The sequence below is a fragment of the Rhynchophorus ferrugineus genome, unplaced genomic scaffold (assembly GCF_030347505.1).
Source record: "Rhynchophorus ferrugineus isolate W39M unplaced genomic scaffold, kcgeb_rfMv2 rfM2, whole genome shotgun sequence".
NCBI classification, from domain to species: domain Eukaryota; kingdom Metazoa; phylum Arthropoda; class Insecta; order Coleoptera; family Curculionidae; genus Rhynchophorus; species Rhynchophorus ferrugineus.
In genome coordinates this window covers 78,270,686-78,287,509 of record NW_027472581.1, presented here as the reverse complement: position 1 = coordinate 78,287,509, position 16,824 = coordinate 78,270,686, and the positions used below count along the sequence as shown (strand labels likewise).

Sequence of the window (16,824 nt, the reverse complement as noted above, 5' to 3'; positions counted from 1 at the left end):
AAATGAATTTTTATTATGTGACGAATCCTTGAAAACGTTACAAGACCAGAAAAATACAGAAACATGAATGGTATAAAGAATTCAAAGCAGGTCGTTAAATTATAGTTGATTTACTTCATTCTAGCTGACCTTCATTAGTTACGAACGACGAAAATATCTTGGTGATTGAAGATCATCATATGAGTCATAGAGAGTTATATTAAGAGATCTTCTAACTTCTGTTCCTAATATTATGTCTAATATTTTGAACAGGAAATGTAGTGTCACTCGAGTGAGATTTCGAGTTTCGATTTCTATCATAGTTAAAATTATTAATCGTTTAATAATTCCATTTCCGGAGGTCATAGTTCTTTGAATGAAGTTTTTTGATGAAGGGGTCAATTAGCTTATCAAATAAGTAATGGTCTTATGGCCTTTTTTAAAGGTGTTGAAATAAATTTTATTTTATTGTTGTAATACGTACTTTGTATTAACAATTCCGGATAGTTTTTATATATAATTAAAAAATTATATATATAATTATTATAAGTTTGGTCTCTAATAATAGGTAGTTACATAGGTAGCATCACTAGACAAAAGTTAGTCAAATACACTATGGCAGGTTAATATTGCTCCAAATTTTGATATGAAATCTTTAGTTCAGAATTTGAAGACTTAATTAAGGTGCCTTAATAAGTCTTAATCAAATGAAATTTTTTGTATTCGAGGATCTTCGTTAATTATGGACAGATTCTCAAAATTGTTTTTATTTGAAAGAGTGCAGTTCCGAGGTAGTCCCATTGGAAACAAGTTACGATCTTATGGGTGCTGAAGGGGGGAGGGGGATCGAGGGAATTTCTCAAATTTTAAAGGCACGTACAAGGTTTTCACATATTATTTTTATCTAAAATAATCAGATATTGGTGTATAATATTATTGCTGAATTGACGTGACGGAAGACCGGAAGTCGTTCAGTGCCATTCAATTTGCTTTTTAAACAGTAACCATATTGTATGGGAAGCCGTAGAAGTATAACTTTTTAATGTTGTTCTAGTTTGGTCAGAACATTTGTCAAATCACCTAGGTTGTACGAATTTTTAGTGAGTTCCTTTTTATTTCTTGTGGGCTCAATTTTTTTGTTAAAAATATTTTTAGTATAATACTTGGCATCCTTTACATTTGGATGATGTATTTCTAAATCTAACCCAGTAGTCCTAATCTTCAAGTGCTTTCTGGCCTTTTGTTTACAAGTTATATTAGTTATAGCGAAGCAAGTCGATGAAAATGATGGTTAGATTGGAGGAATTGCGCTTTAGATTCTTTTGCCAGCCACCACCAAAGCCAGATCCTAGTGACTATTGGCTGTTTACCTTAATAGATTGCTCCAAGGAATGACGCTTCGTTCTACAAGATATCACTCTTGTATATACTAAAGTTTAATTTTAACTAAAAGTTATTGTTTCATCAGTCAGGCCTGGAATTGGAGTAAGGTGTTGAAAAGCACTAACCATCTAAAAAAAAACTATTCACCCAAGCTAATATTCTCCAGTTCCGTTCTTTCCTTATTCCCTTTTCCATTGAAAACAAAATATCCTTTCTTCCAATCCATAGCTACTAGGCATTATGTGTATGTTCTGATTAAATTTAATTGTTTAAATATTGAAATAAATGTATCCGAAGTATGTGACAATGTTTGGCATGTGGGATTTTTCCACAAATTTCAGAAATTTTTAATAAAGGAACAAGAGTCAAACAAGAGGAAGCCTATTTTACAATAAAATAAACCAAGAATATGTCACTATGGCCACATTTGTTGATGCTACTGTGATGCTTGCTGTTGAAGGCAACAACGAAGAGGCAACAAAAAAATTATGAAAGGCGACTAGCAAAATAAATAACTAGACCCACAATGGAAAATAAAATCTAACCAAAGAAAAGCGGTGCATATAGAATTTACATAACGATTTATAATTAGTATATTTACGAATTTCGACGCAAGTCTCTTGAAAGGAACATATGAAAAAGAAAAGAAAAGAACTGGATTTGAAATATAAAAAAAATGTCTTGGCTAATTGAAAGAAAATCTAAAGTTTTCCTAAAGATTTATTTACATTTTACCAAGCTATTATATAAACAAACTATAGATTAGTAGGAAACTAGACTAGCAACAACCTATTAATAGTCATAAAAAAATATTGAAATAGTTATATGATATGAGATATAAAAGACAAGATTAATTGGCTATATTATAGTTTCTTTTATCTTATCATTTTTTATTTTAAGTAGTTATATATAATGAATACATTATTAAACTATAATAAGTTATTAGTAATCATTTTATAAGATCTAACTATACTGGTATTCTGGCATTATTAATAAGAATTATGATCCTAATCATTGTTGAAGAGTAATATGTAATATTATATTAAACTGTTTATTATTTTGTAGGAAAATTGTTTTTGAAAGTTGTTAAGTAATTTTTGTAATATTGAAGATTTTACAATATGCAAGTTGTTAATATTATAATATATGATTGATAATTATCTTGAAATATTACTACATTGTTTCCTAACTTTTGTGATGTTTGTGTTGATGATACATATTTGTCTTTTTTTAATCGGTATATAATGTTCCATACAATCTATGTGTAATGTTTCATACGAGTTTGAAATCAATATTACATCTAAAAACCGCTAGTTTTTTGGAAAAATGAAGAATGGATTTGGGAAGAAGATGAATGATGATTTGTTTTTTATATATAGCCGTGAGTTTTGAGTAGCTTGGTATCAAAATTCGGACTAAGCTATTTTAGGGTAAACTGATATGGCTCGGTGAATGGAGGTAAAGCGAAATGAAAGAGGGGTGTTTACATTATGTGAGCGTTATTTATTGGCTATATAAAAAATGTGAAAAATACGAAGCGGTGTTACCTGGAGACGAGGCTTGGGCAGTCGATGATGGCACGTCTAAACCAAACGATGGTCGGTTACTGAATGATTGGAAATACCCTTCAATAGCATCCCAAATCAGCGTCTCGGTGTTGCCAGCTATTCGTTATTGGGTTCTAGTTGGTGCTGCTGGCACCCCGCCCGTGTTCAACATTTGGGATTATATTTCTGGGTATTTTGTAGACCGTTATTCCACTATGTAAAATTCGACATGCCTCAAGGTCGCTATACTATATATTCAATTTAGGTTAAGAGTATTTTTTTGAGAATTCCCAGTAAATGTGATGTTGTTACAATTGTTACAGAATGTGTTTTAAATATTATTGTTCTAGGTATATCACCCTTCTAGCTTTTTGCTGTAAAATTAGTAAAATCAATTATCGCTCGAAGTATTTTATTAAATATAAAAAAAAATCTAACATCAAAGACATATTTTTTTCTTTCTTTTTTCTTGGCAACATATATTTCTCCTTTGAAACGAATCAACAAATAACAGCGTTACAACTCTTATAGTTAACAGTGGAACCAAAGGCCGATACGTGCCGCAGAAGAACTGTTAAAGACAAAAAAATGGAGAGAACTAAATAGCGTATACGTGATAATATGCGAGTTTTCGCTCGAGGAAATATATCGACGCAATTGTGCCAAAGAGCCATTTTCCGTTGCGTTCGACACGTTACATTGGCTTCGACTTACAAAATAAATACGGCCACAACACTAAGGTTCGGAGCTATTTTTGAATATTTACTATTTTTAAATGTATAACTAACCTGTTAATTGCACTTTTTTGATTTGTATGGTTGATTATGTTTCTCAGTATATGTTTGAATGTTTCTAACATGATGATTTACGATCGAAATCCCGGAAACCATATAGTATGCATGTTATAGAGTTGAGGGTCAGATGACGTATTATTTGTTGTCCTTTGTAGAGTCTACATCGATATTAAATACTTCACCAAGAAAGTAAATAATGTTATATTTATTTTTAAAGCTTTATTATCATCATCCACATCCTTGGGTTATCTTTCTGGTAACATGTAGATATAACCTGAAGAAAAAGTATCTAGACAATATAGCGGGTAGGCTAGTAGTTCCATTTTGGCATTTTAAGACAAACTTCTACATCCTGAGCTACATGGTGGCCGGTTTTATTTTAATATCCAGCTCAAACCTATAATTTGAGTTCGATATCATGCCTCTATAATTGGTTCGCTTGGCTCTAGTCATCATGCCAAGTTGATCCCATCTGTGACACAACAAGACCTTCGCGTTATGATATTTATCTTTGTCATGGATGTGGAAACGTTTTTCCACTTGTACTGGTCATTGTAAATCAACTTTTCATCTCCAGTAACGGTAATATGCAAAAATAATTTTCTTTTCGGTCGTTGGAATAATTGTCAATATATGAAAAGAATGCCAGGTATGTCTCTAGACCTCTGACCAATTCATATAATAGGAAATGCCATTTTTTGGGCCATTTAATATATGGGAAATAACTTGTTGAATAACTCTAATGAGTGAGCTTAGCTTTTGATGAGTTTAGCAACAATCTTGATTACGGAACTCCTCCAATTCTGCGTCTTTAATGCTCTTTGCGCTCATTTTTACAAAATTTTTACAGCTGCAAATAGTTTTTTATTTTCAACGTGGAAGTCCATTTCATTTGTTTTTTTATCATCCTACTGACCTCATCTGAGAAGCAAAAAAGCAGAAAGAAAAAGCAAGAAAGCAGCATTTTCATCAAATGGCACTTATTGGGCCTAAAACTAGCTAGCCACTAATGTCTAACTCGCAAATGTAAAGATGAAGTATTGTGGACAAACGTTTTGCCGTAACATATTCATATTAACTAGCGGGTTTCAATCTGCACCCCTAATATTTATCTATCTGTGTACAAATAGAGGTAAGAATGGATTGAAAATGTTAACTCACACTTCAATTAATCAATTATTTTACACATTCTCCATTTTAATTGTTTTGAGTTGCGTTATTGTTTAACATAGGCTAAATATTATTATTCTTTAACTATACTAATTAAAGAGTGCATCAATGTTTTCATGAATTACATTGAATTTGAGTAACACTAAATAAATTTTCATTATTTTTCAATGTTATATTATTAATTAAATTATAATGATATTAGTAGTTAATGTTACATATTAATATAATTGAGAGGGTTGTCTTATGAAGTTAACATGGATAGAAGAGCACCAATGCATAATATCTACAGATAACTGTAAAAATTTGCAAAATGAATTATTTTATACTTTTCATATATTATTGAGTTTTGTACCAAAGGAGAGTATTTATGTAAATTTATGTAAATATATGTAAATATAACCTTTTTTAGGTATTTTTATATGGTTATTTATCTATATGTTTTATCTTTTGTTTATTTCTATAATTTTATCTTTTTTTTTCTTCTTCATTTCTTAACATAATAATAGTAAATTTTATCCAAAATTTAACTCTTTAATTCTTTTGCTTTAACATGTTTAATTAATTGTGCCTTTTTTATTTGTCTTTTTTAAGCTGGTTTACTAAATATAGATGATAATAATTAATATTATTACTAGTTTTCACATTATATGCTTAATTTGGTTTATGATGAATGATATAAAATCAAAATATCTATCTAGCAAAAACTATTGCGGCTTCTAATAGTTGATTCTAATGAATAATATAATAGTATATATCATTAATATCAGAATATCTACATAGTTATCTTAATGACAGTTGAAACTACTGAATAACTTTAAGATTCTTTCATCTTATGAGTAATGACGAAACAGAAAAAAGCCAGAGAGTACCGTAGATTAAATTGGTGTTTTTCAGTTAATTATAATTTGGATAAGAAGTTATCATCAATTTGCTAACGTACTAATATTCTGGTTTAAAGTTAAGTTTATGAAGTTTTTATAATTTCTTCAATGTCAATTTCTTGACATAATAATAGTAAAGATATTTAAAATTTTATTCAAAATTTAACTATACAGCCATAATAATTCGAGATGATATAAAGCATTTCGAAAAAAAAAAATTCCGCAAAGACTACCTGCAAGCCACCAGTATAACCATAGAGGAAGCCCATGGACCATTAACAATTTCTGCGATTTATTGCCCACCCAAACATAACAACAAGGCAGAACAATTTCAAGAATTCTTCAGTACGCTAGGTAATAGATTTATGGCAGGAGGAGATTATAATGCAAAACATTTAATGTGGGGTTCAAGAATAATAACCTCAAAAGGTAGAGAACTGCTCAAAGCCATAAGGATAGATAACTTACAACATATCTCTACTGGTGAACCAACATATTGGCCTTCAGACAGAAATAAAAAACCAGATACAATAGATTTCTGTATTACAAAAAATATTGATCCAAAAAAGTGTCAGGCAGAATCATGTTCGGCTATGTCTTCTGATCATTCACCAATAATAGTAACAATTTCTTCAAAAATTACCATCAAAGATAAACCCCCTTCTCTGTGCAATAATAGAACTAACTGGCCCTCATTTAGAGAAAACTTAGACCAAAATATCTCTCTAAACTTACCGTTACAAACTGAAATGGATATAGAAATAGCAGCAATAAATCTTACAAAAAATATACAGGAGGCAGCATATTCCGCGACTCCCAACAGTGAAACATTTCCAAGAAAAAATACACATATATCATGTACAATGCAGAAAAAGATAGCAGAAAAAAGAAAGTTACGACGAAATTGGCGACAGCAAAGGACTGAAGAGAATAAAAGAAAATTTAATGGGGCCATAAAAGAGCTGAGAGATCTAATCCAAATCGAACAGAACCAAGGCATTCAAGAATACCTAGAAAACTTGACATCAACTGAGGCTACAGACTATTCGTTGTGGAAAGCAACAAAAAAGCTTAGGAGATCCCAGCAGCATAACCCACCTATTAAAACAAGCGAAAATAATTGGGCGAGAAGCAGTAAAGAGAAGGCCGACATTTTCACAAAACACTTCAAAAATGTTTTTAAACCTTTCCAGTCTCAGCTACATAAAGATGACGAAAATAAAATTACTAGCTTTCTAGATTCGCCATTTCAAATGGATTTACCGCACGAGAAATTAACGGTCAAAAAAGTTAAACATACAATAATGAGAGAGATTAATATTAAAAAAGCTCCTGGTTATGACTTAATTACTGGCAAAATTTTAAAAGAACTATCAGAAAAGGCTATAAAACTATTAACATATATATTTAATGCTATGCTACGAATTAATTACTTCCCTAGTATCTGGAAAGTAGCTAAAATATTAATGATACTTAAACCAGGAAAAATACCAGAAGATGTGACCTCCTACCGACCTATAAGTTTATTACCAATAATCTCGAAAGTTTTCGAGAAATTATACATAAAAAAACTAAACTATATAATAGAAAAAAGAAAAATTATTCCAGAACATCAGTTTGGCTTTCGCAATAAGCATGGGACTATAGAACAAGTGCATAGACTTGTAAACCAAATAAACGCTGACCTAAATGCCAAAAGATATTGTTCGGCTGCTTTCCTAGACATATCTCAGGCTTTTGACAAAGTATGGCATACGGGCTTGCAGGTTAAACTAAAGAAACTTCTCCCTCATCCGGACTATCAGCTACTAAATCATCGTATCTCACTGACAGACATTTTATTGTAAATCAAGGCGATGAACATACCGAATTAAATCCCATATATTCAGGAGTTCCGCAAGGTAGTGTACTGGGTCCAGTACTGTATCTTCTGTATACGGCTGATCTGCCCACCACAAAAATAACTACTGTGGCAACATATGCAGACGATACAGCAATCTTAGCATCCCATGAAGATCCAGTCACAGCATCAATAAACCTACAAACCCTACTGGAGCAAATACAATTATGGTTGAAGACATGGCGCATTAAAGCCAATGAATCAAAATCCACGCATATAACGTTTACCCTGCGTAGAAGAACATGTTCACCAGTAAATATCAATCATCGTCAACTCCCCCAAGCAGAGCATGTTAAATATCTTGGTATGCATTTAGATCGACGCCTAACCTGGAAGAAGCACATACTCTCTAAACGGAAACAACTAGGAATAAAATTATATCAAATGTATTGGCGCATTGGGCGCAAATCCAAGTTATCATTAGATAACAAGGTATTGCTGTATGAGTCTATACTCAAGCCCATTTGGACATATGGAATTCAACTATGGGGTACCGCTAGCAAATCTAATATATCCATCATTCAACGGTTCCAAAATAAGGTGTTGCGTGCCATTGTTGATGTTCCGTACTATATTTCAAATAAAGTGATACAACGCGATATTCCTCTAGAACCTATAACGAGTGTAATCCAACGTGTTTGTGTGAAGTACTTCGAAAGAGTGTCAGTGCATCCCAATGTACTCGCTAATCAGCTAAATATGCGACGTGATAGTGAAGTGCGTAGACTAAAACGTTTAACACCACCTGATCTGATTACTGGACATATGTAGAGTTTAGAATAAGCATTAGAATAAGACTAATTAATTAAGATAATATTTTATACAGAAGATTGCTTAATGAAGTGATTTTCTACATGCCATGTATATATAATATAAACAGAAGAAATACTTATTGCCAATAGGGCAGATTGTGGACTCACGAAGAGTAATAAAAAAAATTAACTTTTTAATTCTTTTGCTTTAACCTGTTTAAATAACTGTGCCTTTTTTATTTGTCTTTTTAAGCTAGTTTACTAAATATAGATGATAATAATTAATATTATTACTAGCTTTCACATTATATGCTTAATTTGGTTTATGATGAATGATATAAAATCAAAATATCTATCTAGCTAAAACTATTGTTGCTTCTAATAGTTGATTCTAATGAATAATATAATAGTATATATCATTAACATCAGGATATCTACATAGTTATCTTAATGACAGTTATAACTACTGAATAACTTTAAGATTCTTTCTTCTTATGAGTAATGACGAAACAGAAAAAAGCCAGATAGTACCGTAGATTAAATTGGTGTTTTTCAGTTAATTATAATTTGGATAAAAAGTTATCATTAGTTTGCTAACATACGAGAAATTAGCCCGTCTTTAATAATTTATCTTTAATTTAATTGCTTTCAACTATTCCGCTAATGTATAATATGGTGGCTCATTAGTAATAGCTCATTAATTTTGAAATATCTAGAAATATATTTGAATGATAATCAACATTAATATACAACTCGAAAAATATTTGAATCTATATCAGATAGATCGTTAGATTATGGGCCACCATAGTTGAAACTGTTTTTTTTTTGTGGCTCAGTTGTAGATGTTTTATTTGGATGGAAGAATATCAGTTGTTGATCTTATTAGTTTAGTTCTGTGTTGTACATGAACTCGAATGAACTTGAGTTGCCTCCTCTATAAGAAGCTTTATCTTAGAATCCTGGATCACATAATTGGATTCCATGAGATTATTGCCAGTAATTACGTTTCCACTTCAGACTAATATCTGGTTTAAAGTTAAGTTTATGGATCTCTTTCTTCTGCATTTATATAAATGTGGGAATCAGTGGAGGGTAGAATTGACAGTTGGTTTAAGTGTTGTTACGACGTTGTTGACACTTTTGTTACATTTAGTACTGTGATTGGCATTTTATATCATTGATCAGCAAACATGACATGGAGACAGATAATACTAATAATAAATCTTCCAGTTCAAAAACTATTAATACAGCAATAAAAATGAATTAATGATTGGCTCCATACACTTCATGAAGGAGTATTGACGCTTCCACCTTCTTATTTTATTTTTTAATAAACTTCTCTCCATGTCTTCCATTTATCCTACCATGCTCTTCCATTTCTATTTCCAATAAATCATGTTTAACTTCACCTAACCATCTTTATAATACTTTTCCTTCTTCTTTCTTTTACTTCTACATTCCCTATTTTTTAATTTTTTTGCGTTACTTTTTTAGTACTGTTGTTGATTTTAATGTGGTTATTTATGTAAATTTATATAAATATATGTAAATATATTCTTATTTATGTATTTTTGATATATGTCATCCATTACCAAAAACGCTATAAACTTTTTCTAGTAGCTAATATTGCAACCGCTGGTAAGCATTTTATGCTAGCTAAAATCATATGAGCACCTTTACTTTTATTTAGGTTTGAGCCACAGATTTTAGTCATGTATTTGACATCTTTATTAAGTTTTTGGTATAGATAATATTTTCTTGTAAAAAGTTTATTGCTAATTTAATACTTTCTTTAAATAAAATTTTCTATAATACGCCTTGTTCTGTGATGGTTAAAACAAGCGATTGGTTGCAATGTGTGATCTCTCAGACCGCGAAAGAAATCAAATCGTTAGTACTCGGTTAGTGGTAGAACCTATCATGAAAACTGCTGATTTGTTTAAAGTTTCATAGGCGACAGTATCCACTGTAATGGAAGTATATATAACACAAAGTAAAACATCATTAGCAAAGAGAAATATTGTTAAACTGGCCCAAACTGACTGACAATAGTTAATTCGCAGAGACCAGTAAAAATTAAAAGGGATTATGGCGAGAGAATTTAAAACTACCGAAGCAAAAGTGTCAGCAATACTCAATAATCACTTGAGTAACATAGTTTCGTTAAAAACAGTACGGCGGTAGCTCCACAAGCTAACGTTCATGAAAGGACTGCTATTGCGAATCACTTTATATTGGAAACCAACGTTAAGATGCGAAAAAAGTGGCACAACGATTATAAAACCTGGACATTTGAAGAGTGTGGTATGGTTATGAATCATCCTTTACATAGTTTCCTACAAATGGCCGGTTTTATGCATGGGGGAGGTTCCATTGTGATTTGGACCCGAATAACGTGGTATTCAACTGGTTTTATCATTCACATCATTCACCAGAATAAAGAAGTTCTTACTATGGCTAAAATATTGCTGTCAAACGTTGCCATATTTACAGTACATCAGATAGAGCAGAGAATGAGGAATATATTTCTAAATCCAACGTCACTGGCAAAACTGGTGGATCTTTTCGTACAAGAATGAGACAATATTTCATCGAAACTATTTAGACAAAACTGTATTATTTTAAGACTGTAGCTTAACAGTTTATTAATAAAAAAATATTCTGTATGTTAGGTGTTCATGTAAATTTGTCCCGTAAAATCTAAATTCAAAAATAAAATAACATTTTAATCATTGATGAGCGATTTTATAACAAAAATCGATGGATCGTATTTCTTTATATGATATTTCGAGAGTGAAAAACGAATTGGGGTTCTTTGAAACATTATTAATATCATATAACATTATTAGTAGAAAATCTCTGTCGAAAAAGGTGAATGATCACAGATTGACGTCACATATGATGAGAGTTGAAAGGACGTTGTCTTTATTTATAACAACACCAGACCACACACATCTTCAAGAGCCCGGCAAAAAATGGGAGAGCTTAGTTGGGAAGTTCTAAAGTATCAATTATATTGCCCGGATATAGTACCCTTAGAATATAATACTAAATCAGTTGAAATTGGTTAGTTCCTTTTCTTTTGTTGAATGACTTTATGCAATTAAGAATATATATGATAGTTTTTGTTATTTGAATATCAGATTTACCATAGTTTTTTTTTAAACTTTCGATTCATAAATTAATCTTAACAAATATAATAAAATCTCCAAGCGTTTTATTTTCGCCGATATACATACTTTCTTATTTAGTTGAGGATTATATCTTAATGACACATATTTATGGTATTTAACAGAATTATATATTTATTAAGATTTAAAAGAATATTTAACATTTAACAGAAACCGCAATCTGTACATCAACGTATTTTTACTTATCTTTGAGATAATGGCGAAGATTAATGAATAATAGAGGATTTTATTCGAAATAGTCGATTCCAGTTGACTTTTATGATGGGTAATTATAGGTCATTAAAGTATAACTTTCAGATCAAAAAGGGGATAATAACAGCTTTTCAGTAGGGAAAACTTAAGGTAAGAGAAATTACCAGTCGATATTCATTTGTTTTCTTTCTTTTTACTTTTAAATTGATATTAATGTTATTGTGTTGTTGTAAAGTTATAAGAAATGTCTTGTTTACATGATTGCCTTTCGAAAACATTGTAATCATAATTGAAGTCACATGTCAAAAAGTATATCATATACAATACCGTTTTTTTGGTTCGAAAAGTGACAATTAAATTTCAGACAACGTGGGGCCAAAGTCCCGCTACCATTTTGATTGCCAATAACTTTGCTCAAAGAAAAGATAGGTAAGTTTGGTTTCCATAAAAAGTTTATTTGGTCTCCACATTTTTTTTCGTTATGATTGAAAAATTATATCGGCTAAATGACCGCGATTCGCTATGCAACTTTCGGCTCTTTTTAAAGTATTTTTCATGACATCCTGCAACATCTGAGGCTGAATTTCTTCAATTTCGTGACGAATATTGTCTTTAAGATGTTGAATCGTTTGAGGTTTATTCACATAAACTTTTCATTAAAAAAAAACCATAAGAAAAAGTCTGGTGATGTTAAATCCAGAGATCTGGCTGGATATGCTAAATCGCCACTTCGCGAAATTAGTCTTCGTGGAGAAACGTCATTCAATAATTGAATTGTTGAACGAACTGTGTGTGCTATGGACCCATCTTGCTGAAACTACATGTCTTCTAGTCCTTGCTCTTTCATTTTAGGCACAAGAAAACTTCGAATCATGTCTTTGGTCATTAAAAAAAATAGGGACCAATGATGTTTCCAGCATGAATATCACAGCATACAGTTGGTTTTAGTGGGTGCAATGATGTTTCATTAATTAATTGAGGATTCTGTGTTTCCCAAAACCGATTGTTCTGTTTATTGACGTGGCCACTGAGAAGAAAATGGGATTCATTGCTCATTATCAATTTCACCAGACAGTTTTAGGGTTGCATTACTCTACTCAAGTCGTTGATTAGAATCTCTTGGTAGCAATTTTTGGACTAATTGAATTTTGTGTGGGAACATTTTCATATCAGTTTTCAAGATTCGCCTTAAACTGCGTGCAGAAATATGTAACCACGTCTCCGAATTGATGTTTCTGGAAACTCTGCAACACTATCGCGCACCAGAGCTACATTTTCAGCGTTACGAGATGTCCGCTGTCTTCCAGAACGAGATCTCTCTGCTGTATCATCGAAAATTCGCATGTAAACTTTAAGTTGTGGTTTTGTGAGGCACTGGACGATTAGGATATTTTTGACGTAATTTGCGCTGAGTGGCAATAATGGAACGATTATTTTCAATAAATATTGTCACTATTTCTGCTCGCTCTTGTGGCGTATATTTATCCACAACAAAATTTGGACATATACACAATGCAATGGTTAAAGCGAAACTAAGGTAGACGTCACATAACCGAGATGGCACGCAATCAAAATAGTAGCGCAACTTTTGCCCCACCTGCTTTATTTTATCTATAATATACTAATAAAATATATGATAAAACACATGATTATTTTATATATTTTACAAACAGCATCTGTTCTGTGCTTTATGTGTTATATTACATTTTAGTTATATTTGGGTAGCTTTTTATATTTTGGGATTTTGCTAAATTAGCTTCTAAACAGTTGCTTAACCAAGTAGAAGTATTTTGTGAGACTTGTAGTTCCGTCCTGCAGTATGTGTTTTATGCTGCATATATTTTGCAGTATAGTTAGAAGGGACATTAAACTGTTACCGATATTGGAACTTCCTTTTTTGAAATTTTCAGTAATTCTACTTATCAACTCAGAGACTAATGTTACTTGATATATGTTGTGCTATTTTGTAGTTTTTGCATTTTCTAAAGTTTTAGTCGGGTTGAGCAATAGAATAGATACTTTCCTTACTTGAGAACCATATAGAAAACACAACGTACTGATATACAATGACTTTAATTGAGACTGGCAATTTACTTGATCTATACAGGAGATATATATTAATACTCCCTATACACCAAAAGACAAGCATAAACACAGTGGCTAGTTGGAGTTGATCTGTCCATTTTAGACGTCGTTTGAAATAAAGTCCAAGACATGTAGCGTTTTGTAGCCACGGAGTGGGCATTTCAACAATCACGTGGTTGGTTCCAGTAAGGGAACGTTTTGGGGAGTAAGAAAGTTTGTAGCTTCTAAAGTTTGCGACATAAATAATGTAAAATGCAATTTATTACGTGCTAATCTCAGTAGCTTGTATTCATCAGAATCCAAATTGCTCGTCTTGAGAGAATGAAACTTTGTTCAAAAAAGTTCAAAGATACACTTATCAAAGATAAAATTTCTTTTGTGCAGCGCTTACAATATCACTTCTTATCGCATTTTAATAAATATGTATGTTGGGTTGTTAATAATATTTCACATGTAATAAAAATTAATCTTTGGCCTTGGTTAGGTACATATTATAAATTATATATAATTGTGCAGCGTAGTACTGGAAGTGAAATGTTTTTCATTCAGATGACATATATTTTAAAATCTTTATTAATGATTTTTCCATTCTTTTCAGATTCTGTTGTAGAACACGTGATTAATATAGCCACAAAGGTAAGTCTTTTTTATATGATAAATATATTGTTTTCATCAAGTGACCAGGTGCTTTAGCAACAATTACCAATAAACAACTCTTATATAATGTTAATATATCATGTGTATGATATTAATTTTTTTGAAAAAATTTATTTCATATAAAAAGAAAATAAATGAATTAATAATCAATTAAAAACTTTTTAACTGTTAAATTTCGACAAGTTTGTAATAAATAACCCCTTACGTGTCTTAGGCGTCTATGTATTGTTTTGTCCGGGTTTTGCTTAAACAGTCTTAGATTTGAAATTTTCTGCTTGACTAAAAATACGCTTTATATTATCTATTACAATTTCCCAAAGAAAAAAGATGTTTATATGTGATGTATAAGTTTTCGGATTTGTCCAACACATCGCTGTTCACTAAAGTCAAATTCACCACTTCAAAAACATCTGGACCAATAATTATACTTTTCATAAGGCATATCGTGGGCTCCAAAAATACTGCAAATTATTTTCCGTCTTTTATAACTGTTTTTCTTGTTGGAATTCGTGGCATTAGATGCGTGCTGTCTATATAATAGCATCGTAAACTCTGAGAGAAATTTTGTAACTCACGCAAGCATGCCATGCCATCGTGAGTAACAACAGAAGGCCGTGAAAATATATCTATCTTGAAACTAATATTAAACTCTAAGGAAAAGGTGTCACACATTTAATCGTATGAAAATGAAAATGGAAATGAAAATTAAAATCGCCATATATTAGTCCGAATGTAAATAATAATTAAACAACTTAACGCAACCGTTAAATTTGATGGTTTTAACATTTGTCCCTACATAAAACAACAGTTTTCCATTTAGAATTATTCGGCTATTGTTTGATTAGAAGAAATCTACTACCAAAGCCCATAAAACGCTCTCATAAATTTAGGATGATGCTAATATGTGTCTTAATTGTTGGTTTTGGTTCCAATGATTTAAAAGTGGTGATTATGATATCACTAATAAGTGACTGCCTGGAAAAGTAAAAAAGTTCGAGAGCAATGAATTGCAAGATTAACTCGAAAACTCAAGTGAATCTCTCAATTAACTTTCAGACAGTGAAACTGGTCTATAAGACTTTACTTCTTCAGTCATTTTTCAAACATCCCGAACATGTTTTAATCTCGACATAGTACCTTCTGATCATACCATGATATTCATGATCCTTTATTCAGATCGATACAGTATGACTGGGAACGGCTTCGAAACGGTGAAGAACTGCGAAGATGGATCAGTGGTCGGATTGTTTGGCAGCAAAACCTACATCGTTTATTCGACATGGCATCGCCATATCGCCGCAAAGATAGAAAATGTTGTACTTAAATTTAATACAAAATTTCTACATGCTAAGATTGAAGACAATTCATTATAGGAATATTTGGTTATAAGGATATCCAAAAAGTATTGAAATATCGAAATTTTTCGCACAATATTGGTTTGTTCTATGTATCGATATACCGATATATCGATATATATATATATATATATATATATATATATATATCATATCATATCTATATCATATCATATCATATATATATATATATATATATATATATATATATATATATATATATATATATATATATATATATATATATATATATATATATATAACAGAAAGACAAAAAGGAGGAGTTTCTCTATTCGGCTGTATATATATTTTTAACGTATGTTCGTTAAAAGCATGCACTTGCGAGTTGGTCACATTGGAAACAAGTTAGGGTCTGACGGGCGGAAGAGTGGGAAATCGAGGTAAACTTTCAAAGGCACGTACAATGTTTTCAAATATTTTTTTTTATCTAATATAGTCAGATATTTGTGCATAATGTTAATGTTATTGCTGAACTGATATGATGAAAAATCGGAAGTTTCTTCTGTTTGCTTTTTAAGTACTAACCATATCATATGAGAAATCGTAGAAACATTACAGGTAACTGTTTCTACGGTATAATAGTTAGAAAGTTACCCAATAGAGCAGCAATTTTCTTTTTTCTGGTTTGGTTGGAGCATTTGTCAAATCACCTAGACTAGGTGCGGGCCTCAGTGCCTGAAACATCGTTTCTTTATTCCTACTTTTAATCATACGGGCTTTTACGTGGGCTATCCATTGTAAAACTTAATAAAACAACTGCGTAATTTATTGAAGAAAGAGAAAGATAAAATATTTTTGCAAAAAAAATTGAATCCACTTCAAAAAATAAATTAGGAACTCACTAAAAAGTAAAAATATAATCAAACTTAGACTTTTAACACAAAAGAAGGTTTTAAAATAAAATATGTACGTATTAG

General features: G+C 31.2%; 1 protein-coding gene across 3 annotated transcripts in view; it reads left to right on the top strand.

Annotated features, from left to right (window-relative positions):
• Positions 1-16,824, top strand: part of LOC143191352 (interference hedgehog) — a 114,167-nt gene that overhangs the window by 20,123 nt on the left and 77,220 nt on the right. For 2 of the 3 annotated variants that reach the window (XM_076396312.1, XM_076396314.1), the window contains exon 2: positions 14,473-14,510. The exons of the other annotated variant lie outside the window; for it this stretch is intronic. The gene's annotated coding sequence lies outside the window, so the exon portion shown is untranslated. The remainder of the gene's footprint in view (positions 1-14,472; positions 14,511-16,824) is intronic. 3 annotated transcript variants of the gene reach the window in all.